We start from the raw sequence: 13276 nt of genomic DNA on the forward strand, positions 1-13276 counted from the left end.
AGCTGAGATGCTCTGTAGGCAGTGAGTGCACAAACCCATACTGTTACGTGGATTCTACAGAATATGATTCACTGATAAAAATTAGTAGATCATTAAACTACAAAAAGGTATAAAAAATCTTGCACGTATATTGCTAAGAGAAATCAGTCCTAAGTGGCTGCATACTATATGATTCCAATTCTATAGAATTCTGGGAAAGAAAATCTATAGAGACAGTAAAATAAATGATCTATAATAGTCGGGGGTCCTGAGAAAAGAAAGGGATTAAGAGGTGGAGCACCAGTCATGTTTTGGATGTGAAACTCTTCTGTCTGGGTGATTAATGACATTATGAGTTTGTCAAAATCATAATAATTTTGGCTGAACACCACAGGGTGAGCCTTAATGCAAACTCTAGACTTCATTAATAAGATATCACTACTGGATCAGCCACTGCAACAAATGCACCACATTCGTGTAAGATGTGATCAAAAGAAAAGATACTGAGCGGGGAGGGTATATGGAAACTTTCTGTTCCCCTTCAATTTTTACGTTCATATAGAAGTTTCACATCATGTCCATTTGTTTGAAAATGTGGCAACACGATCTCAGGAAGAGTTCGATTTTAAGAACTTGCACTGTGAGTTGCACTTAAAACTGTGCAGACCGACTGTGTAGGCAAATCCCTGTACTGAGATGAGACAATGTAGAAACGTAGCAGATGGGAGTGACCAAGACCACAGGGCCTGGTGCACAAAGGTCTGGGCTCAAGTCCTTATTGGAAGCTACATGAAACTGAGAAGTTCTATAGACCCTTCTGTTTCTCAGTTCCCTCTTCTGAGTGTGGAAATGTTTATAATGGGCCGCGTTATGTTACAAGAGTAAAAGTAATTAAACAGAGGTAAAGCCTAAAGGAACTGGGTGCTTCCTGAGTGCCATAAAGTGTTCAATCATTTTATGTCTGAAAGATTAAGCCAGGCCCTTGGTAGTGGGTAACATAGAGAAAGTGCTTGGGGAGGATGAAATTTTCTTTCTCCTTCACATGGGCCTGATGCTTTAGAGCTCATGGACAGTTTTTGTTATTTCCTGTGATGCCCACATCATCCTGGTGGGATGGGCAGGGCAGGGGCTGCCACTGATAGTTGACAGCTCAGGGAAGTGAAACGAGAGATTTGAAGTGACCTGACCAGAGTCACAGCACTCAGGAATGATGGATCTGGGACAAGAATGTAGATGGCTTTCTGGGGCAGAGGTCCCTGAACACCCGAGACCTAAATCATGGCCTGGACCCTGAACCAGGAGCTCTTTTCACTCCCTTTCTCAATCCTCCTGCTCCAAGGGATCTTCAGGAAGGTGGATGCCTGGAGGTAGCTAAATCCAGAGAAGAGGTCAAATCATTAAAACAAAACTTATGTCTCTAGATTTTAATTCTTGACCTAAAATATGGCACTTTCCTGCAAACAAAGCCTCTCTGATGAACAAATTCAAATGTCTGGACATCCTCCCCAGCAGCTTCACACTGCCTGGCGGTGAGCAGCCCATGACCAGTGACTACCCCGAGGGCCCCCGAGATGGCTCAGATCTCAGAACATTCAAAGCCAACTGCCACCTGATGGCTGTGCCAAGAATCGACTTCCCTTCAACTGACCAACCCTGCATGAGCAGTTAACTGAAAATGGGGCCATCAGGGCTGGGGCTTAAGTGACTCAGTGAATTAAATCTGTGACCCTCACTGTCTCACTGACTATTCATCTGAGCAACTATCTGAGCAGGCTCAACTAAGGCCTGCCTGAGAGTGGGCAGTGTCTAAATGAAGTCTACTGAGTAACCTGGAAGTCACACTTGATGAGAAGGTTACTGGAATTTAATGAGACACAGTGTGAGTTCAGACACGAGTGAATATTGTATTATAGAGTAACGTAAACAGAAGAGCTAATAACTGAAGCAGGGGGATAGCTGGCTCTAAGTAACAGCGTGGGCGGTTTCCTGGTCACCTGAAACAATTGAGATGTATCAAAAAGCCAAGAGTAGAAAATCATGTTACATCTGAGACAAACAATATTTTAGACCTTTAAAAATAACCATTTTAGTATTACAGCAGCAGAATTAGAACCAAGGGGGAGAAGATAAGGGAGCTGATGAAAATTGGAAGGAGCGTTATCATCCAAGCCAAGTATAAAGATACACCTTTTCCAGGGGAAAAGAAACAAGGCAATGATGTGGGCCCTGTATATTACGTGTAAACCGACACAGTAAAAGTTGAACTTCTGAGGTATAAATCTGAGAAGTTTTAAAACAATAGATTTCAGAATGAAAAATTATTACTCTTGTAATTTCATTGAGAGCAAATTAATATCTTAAGAAGAGCTAATTTTTTTAAACCAAAATTTTAATTTGCTATTAGTGTGTTTTTATATTATAGTTAATTTTAATAAGGCCTTATAAACAAATCTATGTAACCCATTTTGATTGCAAAGTAAGATTTTCATAAACCTTTTATAACCTCTAATTTTTTTAAAAGTTTATAACTTTTTATATCTACTCGATTGTATTTACCTTTTAAAAATGTCTTTAATTCAAAACAATCCCTCAAAACCTCTTAACTAGGCTATGTTTCCCATTAGAAAATTTCAGTTTATTTTCTAAAAATCTCTAGATTTAAACTGTTCCAGTATTTGATTTCAGATTTCCACATCTCTATTCAGGAGACTTTGGCCTGTAATCTGACTTTCATGGACTGTCTCATTCCGTATTTAGTATCAAGATCTCCTGATACGATGAAGGCAGTGGTGTTGTGTTTTTTCTGGATCTATTCTATGAAAGGGTATGTACAAAATTGACCTGGGAAACAGTACATCTTTCTAAACAGAGAAAAACGTTTAAGGCAAAAAGCTTCATAGCATAATCAAAAATGCAATTTGAGTCATAAAACTAAAACAAATTTATAAATCTGTAGAAAAACTGGAGTTTGGGAGATTAAAAAAAATCAGGATGACATTTTAAGTACCCGTCTCATCCGAAGAAACTGCAATGAAAGATGGAAATAAACACGCCTTCAGTGCAGCAGCAAAGGCTGCCTCCCATCTTTACCAGGAGTCTCCCAGCTGCCAGTGCAAACACAGTGGCAGTTGGGAGAGAAGTCAGAATATACATCATCACATGACCTCAGTGATAGGTCATCACACAATGCTCCAATGAACACAGGAACACGTGCTATACTCGGGGGTCCAACTGCTGCTGTCTAGACCAGAGCACTTTCACAAGGACAAGGGGTCCACTCAGAGTCCATGCTTCATTTCAAAATCTGAATCCCAGATCCACAGTATTATTCTGTGTATGAAAGCAATGTTACATGAGGAAAAAAAAAAAAAAAAGATCTGCCTTCCAAATACATTTGAGAGTGAAAATTTCAGGGTGAAGAGCGTCAAAACTAACACGTTCAGAATAAAAAAAAGAGGTTCCATCCTTGATTTGAAATACCATTCCCATCCATTTTTACTATTCCTGAGTCATCAGAAATTTGTATATTCAGGAATTTTAAATTTGTTCCAGACTAAAGTTTAAAATGCCTTAGTATAAATCCAATTTTTAAGCGACCTCTAAGAATATAACTCAGTCATTGTTTAAAATCTTCTCTTATCGGCTATCTATATTATCTACTGTTTTTCTCTGTATGCAACCAAGCTTGCATACTTACTAATTTCTGAAACTCTTTGAGTTCACTGAGAGATTTCTCTGAATGTATTCATGAAAGACTGGCAATTCACCCAGAGATGAAGAAAAAAGCAGCATTACATGTTCACCAATGTGCTGTTTGAAAATATATAAAGAATGATTTTCTAAATGGAGAGGTCTGATAACCTCAGACTCCAGGATTAAATGTCTTCTGGCTCATCAATCAACACCCAGTTACACCCATTCTTATTATCTGGTCATGAGAATTAGCACTTGGAAGTCAACTGACAAGCCCCACAAAACATGGAACAACTGAAAATTAAGAGAATAAAAACGAGAGCGTTATCATGTTTAAAACAAAGTAGAGGCCAGGCGCAGGGGCTCACATCTGTAATCCCAGGACTTTGGGAGGGCAAGGCAGGTGGATCACCTGAGGTCAGGAGTTCCAGACGAGCCTGGCCAACATGGCAAAACCGTCTCTACTAAAAATACAAAATATTAGCCAGGTGTGGTGGCGGGCACCTGTAATCCCAGCAACTTGGGAGGCTGAGGCAGGAGACATCACTTAAACCTGGGATGTAGAGGTTGCAGTGAGCCAAGATCGCACCATTGCAACAAGAGCAAAACTCCATCTCAAACAACACCAACAACAAAAAACAAAGCAGATACTCATTAAGATACGAAATGGTTCAGTGCAAATTTCCATCACTGCAGATTGATCACAAGCTTTAAGAATTACTAAATCAAATGGTGCACTGATGAGGTACAAAAACTGCACTAATACAGATGCTGCCATTTTTTTCAGAGGGGAGCAAGGTCCCTGAGGCCCCCAGGATCACACAGCTAGGAGATCAGAGGTCCGTGGAGGCCCAGGGATCATCTGCTCAGAGACATCCACAGGCCTGGGCCTGACCCTAGAGCTCTGGGAGGGGAGACCAAGGCTGGGAGAGAAGGCACGAACCCAGGGGCTGCCAAGTGTCATCGAGCTTGGGTCAGAGCAGGGCCCATCCTCTAAGGTCCCCTGGGAGAAGTGAAGTCTTCCTCAGGGGGCACAGCATCACCTCTCTCAACCCCAAGCCTGGCTGCCTTTCTGAAGGGGGAGCCAAATGGGCTCTGGAAGGCCTGGAACCTTCTCACGCCCCCCAGCACCAAAGGGTGCAGTTCCTGCATCACGGCCCCCAGGGAACCCCGATCTCAACTTCCACTAGTCACACTGACCCGCAGGCTCCTGGGGGCCGAAGACCCCCATCCCATCGAGCACAGAAGATGGCCCTGGCAGGCCCAGGGGAAGACAGGCAGGGAGAGAGGGCCCCACTGCTGTGGTCCGCTGCAGCCACTGCTGGGGCGCACTCCCTGTTTGGCAGCCATCGCTTAGACCCTCGCACCTTGCCACACGTGTGTGGAAGAAATCATGACACAAGGTCTTGACTGAGGCTTCTCCCTGCCATGTGACAGCTCCTGAGGTCCCTGCATCAGTCTTCCCACTGCGTCCCCAGCCTTAGCGCAGCCCGGCAGGAGCTGAGGCTCCCGGAGGAGTACCCCTGGGCTGCCCACAGCTACTGTTAAAGATTCTCTGATGTCACTCACAGGCAAACCAATGCAGAGAGGAAAGGAAGTGGGGGCCACAGAGAGGGCACACCCGGGGTCAGGGACACAGCACCAGCACCAGAAGTGGCCTCCTTGCACCTGCACAAGGGGGCTGCCGCAGTGGAAACGCAGCCACTTCCACAAGATGGAGGATGTGAGGGCCTGGGCTGCGCTCCACTCCGTCTTTGTTCCCGGCCTTTTCTCCCAGGCTGTGCTAGGGCATGGGAGGAGGACTCTGTCCTGGACAAGGAAACACAGCAGCACTTCTGCCCCCAAAACGGAGCCCCCGACCCTCCCCACTGTCCTCAGCACAGCAGCACCCCTGCCCTGACTCCTAGCTCCTGCACCCTGCCCTTTTGCTAACTTGGGATTAAAATCATCATAAAACTGTTAGCTGGTTTGTATCATTGTTAACTAAAGGCTCCCACAGACATGATATTGTGCACCTGTTTTGATTTGTCCTTTGACCTGAGGTCAACTTTCCTTAATTGTATTCATCAAATTTTATTTACTTTAGATAAAAGAGAACGTTTAGCTGCTACAAATTCTGAGGCAAAACCTAAATCTATTTTATCAAAATCTGGATTTTAAATATTTCCAGCTGATTCACATGCACATTAATGATTGTTAAGTGAAGGAATTCTAGTCTTAAAAGGGGAAAAGATTACACGGGTATACGGATTTGTCAAAAAGATACAGTTAAGATTGTATGTCTCAATGCATACACATCTTACCTCACCAAAAAATTAGTAAAAGGAATAATAAAGTTGGGGGGGGGCAATGGGTTGAAGTATAGATAAAACAAAAATGGCACATGATGATAGTTGTTAAGGCTGGGTGTCAGTTCTACTCCACTATTTTGTGTATCTTTCAAACGCTCTGTAATAAAACACACACACACGCACATTTCTTTCCAGAGTTAAATTTATATTGAAAAATTTTCCTGATGTGGAGGTCCCTACATCCTTCATTTCTACTGCTTTATTAGAAGCAGAATGTTTCATTTCAATGGTAGGCTGAATGGGCTTTGAAACAAAATAATTAATGTATGATGTGTATGTCATACAATATTTAGTTAATAATTCAAGATGAAAATATAGAAGTTATTACCTTCAAATGAAGATATTTCTCAGGAGACTCTAAAAAGCAAATGAGACATATAATAAAATTATATGCAAATATGAAAAAACTAGCCATATACTCATGCAGAATTAGTATTGGGCTAAATCCTCAGAGTTAACTTTGATGACTTTTGGTCTGGAGATGCGCTTTTTGTTATGGCAGCAACATGACAGAAATATACTGAGAAAAAATATAAATTTAGGTTTCATAAAACATGCAGATAACATATCAAAAGGGAGATTAGGTTTCCAACGACTGCAACTAAAATAGAAAAGTGTACATATGTCAACAGGAATCTGATAATTAATAAGAAGAAAAATTATCTTTAACCAGAGGAGCAAATAATGATCCTGAGAAGATTAAATGTCAAAGTTGATAATGGAATGGAACAGCATGCCTTTCATGCAACACATTAGAATAATTTATATCATTATACTACAAGTATTTATTGTATTCTTTAATTTCCCCTGTGATTTAGAAAGGACACAGTTGTAATGACAGTTCAGTTGAATGTATAATTCATCATCAAAGAAAGTGTTCTGAATTGGTCAGCCTGGATATACATATAGAATAACAGTTAATTTTAAAAGTTCATTTATTTCCATACCCATATGTGCTACTGGTATGCCTATGTTTCTTGTATCCTCCAGTTGAGCCATTTTTAAATTTCTTGATTAACTAATGTAAGAAGGTATATAAAAAAACAACAGAGATATATTTCTCCAGAAAGAAAAAAATTGTTACAAAATTATTAGATATTAATAACCTTTTGAATTTCAAATTCAGTGCAATATTCCTTGAAAATAATAATTTTAATGTTCAAAGGATTAACTCTATAATTTGTGTTTCTAAAATTAGCTTTGTTTGGTATATCATGTTAGTATTTAAAGAATGTTTATGAAACAGCTATCTTATCAAAAAATCACCTAACGGCCAATGTTTCTGTATTTAGATTAACCTCATTTGATTAAGTAACATCAATGCAACATATATTGTTCATTCCTGATAAGTTATGGAGGAAGAGATGAGTCACTATGTTTTACTACAATCTGAGCACTCCCTCTTGCCTTCAGTAATGTATGCAGTAGCAAAAATCTCATTATCTGTTTAAGTGTGAATACACTGAAGCCATTGGAAGTGAGTTTTCTCAAGTTCCCTCTTCATTTACTTCAAAATTACCAGGCTACCTTATTTCTTTCCTCCTTTCTACCACCCTCACAATTCCTCTTCCTTTTCAAAAGTAATCCCTAGATCTGTGGTTATGATTTCTTCCCTTCTATATTCTTTTTATGGACTATTCCCATGACAAGTTTCCTCTTAATTTAGTGGTAGGATCTTACATCTATGGTTTCTATTTCTTTATCTCTTTGATTCTTCCCCTCTGAATACAAATACATTCAGAAATAAATGCAAAATAATGCTTTCCATTGATCCTGTTATGTCTTGAACTGCTAGTCAATGCCCCTTCTCCCAAATTTCTCTAAAGGGAAGCTATACCCTTGCTACTCAGTGTGTGGTCCAAGGACCAGCAGCATTGGCATCACCTGAAAACTTAAGAGATGGAGAATCCCAGACCTGCTGAAACAGATTGTGCATTCTTAACAAGGTCCCCAGCTGAATGATCACAATTTGAGAGAGATGCTCTGGTCTACACTGAATGTGCTTCCACATTCCTTTTACCTTTTTGGATTCTATTTTTTTTTTTTTTTCCTTTCCTTCTATCTTAACCTTTTATTTATTTATTTATTTTTAATTTATTTATTATTATTATACTTTAAGTTCTAGGGTACATGTGCATAACGTGCAGGTTTGTTACATATGTATACTTGTGCCATGTTGGTGTGCTGCACCCATCAACTCGTCCTTCCCTAATATGTTCCTTAAGTTGAGACGTTACAAGTCATACAATTGCTAATGGACTCTTTACGTGGCCATAACTTCCTTGAATTCTCCATAACTAACACTATGCTCTTCTTTCCAGTTTTCTTCTTTTGGCTTATATGATGGTATCCTATGAAAAAACTTTTTTTTTTTTGAGACTGTCTTGCTCTGTCACCCAAGGTGGAGTACAGTGGCACAAACTTGGCTCACTGCAACCTCTGCCTCCTGGGTTCAAATGATTCTTGTGCCTCAGCCTTCCAAGTATCTGGGATTACAGGTGCCTGCCACTATGCCCAGCTAATTTTTGTATTTTTAGTAAAAGAGACAGTGTTTCACCATGTTGGCCAGGCTGGTCTCAAACTCCTGACCTCAGGTGATCTGCCTGCTTCAGCCTCCCAAAGTGCTGGGATTACAGGCATGAGCCATCGCGCCCAGCCTAAAAGTAACATTTTATGACATTAAATTATAGACATGTATGGCTGACCATATATGCTTATGTTCATCTATGGTAGATGCAGAGCTCTGCATGATCGGGAACCTGGATCCTTAATACTGCCAAAATGGTGAGGAAGACAGCAAGAGATGAAAATTTTGTGCCCCTTCCTTGACAAGTTTCGGTAGCGAAAACTCACCTTGTATTGTTTCTGCCTTTTTAATACCCCACACTTTCTTGCTCTGAAAAATTATTTCATTTTACCACCCTCTATAATATATATCTGCTTCTTTTCCCTTCATTCTTTTCCCCTTACTCCCTGTACTCTCTGCCTTCCTCATTCAACATTTTCTCTTTTACTCCTTTTCTCTTTCTTCTTTCCTTACTTTCCTTAGTGTTTACAGCTTCTTGAAATGAAACTAATAGTTCAGCTCCTTTATTAGCACTCTCAATTTAATTTGTTGCTGACACCTAATAAGATATATAACTTAACATTTCGCCTCTCTTTTTTCTTACTATGCATTTAATAGGTGATTTTCTTCGGCTATTGGAATATATCAGTGATGATGTTTTAAAACAAATATTCTGTAAATGATTTTTAAGTGAAATACGGTTTTTACCTCTTAGCTGTTCATTTAGTGTAATTTTTCCTTTCTGTTCTGCAGCCCCAGATAATTCACCAAATACTTCTGTGAAAGATTCTCAGAGATACTCTGTTCAAATTAATATCAACAAGGAGTTTCAATTAAAAGATAATACAAGTTCCACAAAAATTTTCTAATAACTTTCTTGAAACAATTGAATTTCCTATTTTAAAAGGCTAAAAAATAAGAGAAGCATATATTGAAAACTCAAACATTTCAATAGAGAACCTCATATATGCTCACAAATCAAGCTTATTTTTTATCTTTATATGGCTACTGACTCTGTAAACAAAGCATGGAAGGCCAAAGGAAACACATTCACAGTCAAATATTAGCTTATGTGCTCATTTCAGCTAAAAAAAAAAAAAAAAAAAACCTGACTTCAAAATACCTCACTCTACTTTGCATTCCCCACCAAAAATAAGACATTTAAAAAATATAATATACTTACTATAATAGTTACAGCATTAAACATTTAAAATGTTTCTAACTATAGAATTTTTAGTGTTAAAATAAGATACTTAGCATGACAGGAAACTTCAGCATTTGCCATGTTGAGTATAAACAGAACATTATTGAAGCTGCTTCATTTAGGCACACAAGGAGTTGGAAAAATCTAAATACTTTTTGGTAAAAAATATTTACTGACAGAAAAAGTGCTTGAATAAAATGACAAAGTAGTAGTAAACATTTCCTTAGATTATGTTTAAATAAAAGGAAGCAAATATTAGCAATACTAAGCAACACTTTCCAAAATAAGAAATCACCTCAAAAATATAGTAAGCCTTAATTTTTTTTTTTTTTTTTTGAGACGGAGTCTCGCTCTGTTGCCCAGTGCTGGAGTGCAGTGGTGCAATCTAGGCTCACAGCAAGCTCCACCTCCCAGGTTCACGCCATTCTCCTGCCTCAGACTCCTGAGTAGCTGGGACTACAAGCGCCCGCCACCGCGCCCGGCTAATTTTTTGTATTTTTAGTAGAGACGGAGTTTCACCGTGTTAGCTAGGATGGTCTCGATCTCCTGAGTAAGCCTTCATTTTAAGAAAGGAAGAGTAAGAACATTTATTTATGAATCATCAAAAATCCACTAGGCACTTATTTGCATATTTTCTTTCCTAAACATTATAATAAAAATGATTATAATGATGGTTACCCCACTTCCTGGTCATTCAATGATGTAAGAATAAAATAATGAACAGATATGATCCATTTTTCTCTCTGTCCAGATTTCCTTTTCCTAGGCTTTCACATAGCTGGCTCTTTCTCAATTTTTAATTGATAGATTACATTTCACATGCATAAAGATCTTCTCTGACTACAGAATTTCACTCCCACTCCCATCCTAACTATAAACTGCTTCAATAACATCTAACCTAAAATTCTGTTTTCCTTATAGAAAGCATGTACAGTAACTTACAATTGTTAGCTGTTTGCTTGTTTTTCTCTTAGTACTATAGCATGAGCCCTCACCCTGTATATTCTGTGTCTAACTGCCTAGCACATAGTTGGTACTCAGAAACAGAAAGGTATTCAATCTCAAAAGATTTTAAAATCTCTTGGGAAGATCTTAAGTGCTAAATCACTATATTGCTATATAATATCTCTAGCCATAGTCTGCTGAAACTTATAATACCCTGAATTAGAAATCCACTTGCGCATTCTAACTTTCCATTCTTTCTTGACACTGCTGCCAATTTACTGTCCTTCAGGTTTACACAAAACATCTCCAATATTTATCAAGTCACTGAATGCCACTGGGACCATTTTATCTTACATTTGTATACATACTTACCAGTTAACAAAATGTTTTTCTATTTCTTACCATATTTGCTCATTACACATACCTAAAGGGTACATTCCAGTATTGTTTTTATAAAGGCAGTAACTGATGTTCAAATAGGTTAAATAATTTTTTTACAAGAATCCACTGATACTAAGAAAAAGAACAAAGACAGTAACATGTTTTGACTTCAGCTTGGTGCTGGGTAGCAGCTGCTTCTGTCTAAGAGGTCGAGCCTTTCCCATGTCTTTCCATGGGTGTCACCTTAGAACGTCATCATTTGCCACAAAGATACCCAATGCGTTCTATTTTTTAAAAAGATTTCTACTTATTAAAACAACATTAAACCAAATTGTTATTATTATAGCACGAAGTATTTACTATTCTCCATGCTTTTCTTTCTCCTGAAATATTCCTTGCAGATCTATACTGGATAATCCAAATTCACTAATGCTTTCAAGTCCCAGGAATTACCTCTTCAAGTTCGAAGTTGTGAAAAACTACAGTCCAAACGGTTTTTCTCTGAATCTCATTAGAGATGAGATATACCACACACATCCAGATATACCATACAGTCATACATGTGGCCCTGCATTGACCTGGAATAATTCTTTAGCTTTTACACAAACTTAACTTCATAACCCAAATTGATTCCTTCTGACTTTTAAGCCTTTATTTTTTCACTGTATTACCCTGGCTTTTTAAATGAACCCCGCAAATTAGAAGAATTCTACTATGAGGCGAGAAAGTAAAGTCAAAGCATCCTCTTTTATGATTTAACATCACAGAATGGTTTTATTTTTTTATATAACAACAAAAAAACAACAGCTAATACTTCATAATCCAAAAGTGATTCTATATTGCCCTCTTGTCCTGATCCTGATGAGGACACTGCAGCTGTAAAATGTTATAAGATGTTATTCACAGATACATTCATGAGAGAACATTTATCACTCTGAATTTTAAATACATATGCAATGCTATATCCATTCATAAATATTTCAATAAAATGAAAGAGCAACAAAGAAATTCAGAGGGTTGAAGTAGATTTATGAAAAAGAAGTTGGCACTATGAAGAAAGGCATGAAAAAAATCTAGAAGAAATGGATTTTATATTTGAGTCTACATATTTAAGTCAGTTTTTTAAAATAGCATTTAAGCATTAAAAAATTATCAGAGATATTCAGTAAATTAAATTTAAATTCTTACTATTTGTGTGCTCTCATGGGGTGCGTTCAATAATATCAGTACCATTTTGTCTTTTTCCATTTGCTGGCTTAGCTGCTCCATCCTATTAAAAACAAAGCAAAAAAAAAAAAAAAAAAAAAGAAAAAAAAGAACTTCAGGGATGTATTCACTCACTCCCCCACTCAGTCAACCAGTTAAGACAATAAACATTCACTGTGTCTATCAAATCATAGGCAATATCCTGGGAAAAGCTGAAAATACATATAAAAGACAGATTCTGCCTTATATTTGAGTGAGAATAAAAATATATAAAAAACAGAAACAAAAGTCTAATTCACTAGTAATAAAAGAGAAGTGAATAAAGTACAGTAAGGGCACAAAAGGGACAACAGTCGGTTCTGCCCGAGAAGCTGAAAAACTGCTGCGAATATAGGCCCTATTTTGAAAGGGAGACAAAGTGCAGAGTGAGGGTAGGAAGGTTCCTAGACAGGGCAGCATGAGCAAAAATAAAAAGCTTCTGCACAGCAAAAAAAACCAATAATAATAATAATCAGCGGAGTAAACAGACAACCTACAGAGTGGGAGAAAATCTTCACAAACTACGAACCCAATGAAGGACTAATATCCAGCATCTACAAGGAACTCAAAGCAGCAAGAAAAAAAATCAAATAATCCCACCAAAAAGTGGGCAAAGGACAGGAATACACATTTCTCCAAAGAAGATACACAAACGGCTGACAAACAAATGAAACAATGCTCAACATCACTAATTATCAGGAAAATGCAAATCAAAACCACAATGCGATGCTACCTTACTCCTGCAAGAGTGGCCATAATCTAAAAATTAAAAAAAAAAAAAAATAGATGTTGAAGTGAATGTGGTGAAAGGGGAACATCTTTACACTTCTGCTGGGAATGTAAACTAATACAATCGCCATGGAAAATAGCATGGAGATTCCTTAAAGTACTAAAAGTAGATCTACCATTTTA

General features: G+C 38.2%; 1 protein-coding gene across 1 annotated transcript in view; it reads right to left on the reverse strand.

Moving 5' to 3' along the window:
• Positions 1 to 11865: 11865 nt before the first annotated feature.
• LOC135968065 (putative ankyrin repeat domain-containing protein 26-like protein) overlaps positions 11866 to 13276 on the reverse strand; it is a 66664-nt gene continuing 65253 nt past the window's right edge. The window contains exon 10 of the mRNA XM_074021568.1: positions 11866 to 12389. The gene's annotated coding sequence lies outside the window, so the exon portion shown is untranslated. The remainder of the gene's footprint in view (positions 12390 to 13276) is intronic.

The sequence above is a fragment of the Macaca fascicularis genome, chromosome 17 (genome assembly GCF_037993035.2).
Source record: "Macaca fascicularis isolate 582-1 chromosome 17, T2T-MFA8v1.1".
In the NCBI taxonomy this organism is placed as follows: Eukaryota; Metazoa; Chordata; class Mammalia; order Primates; family Cercopithecidae; genus Macaca; species Macaca fascicularis.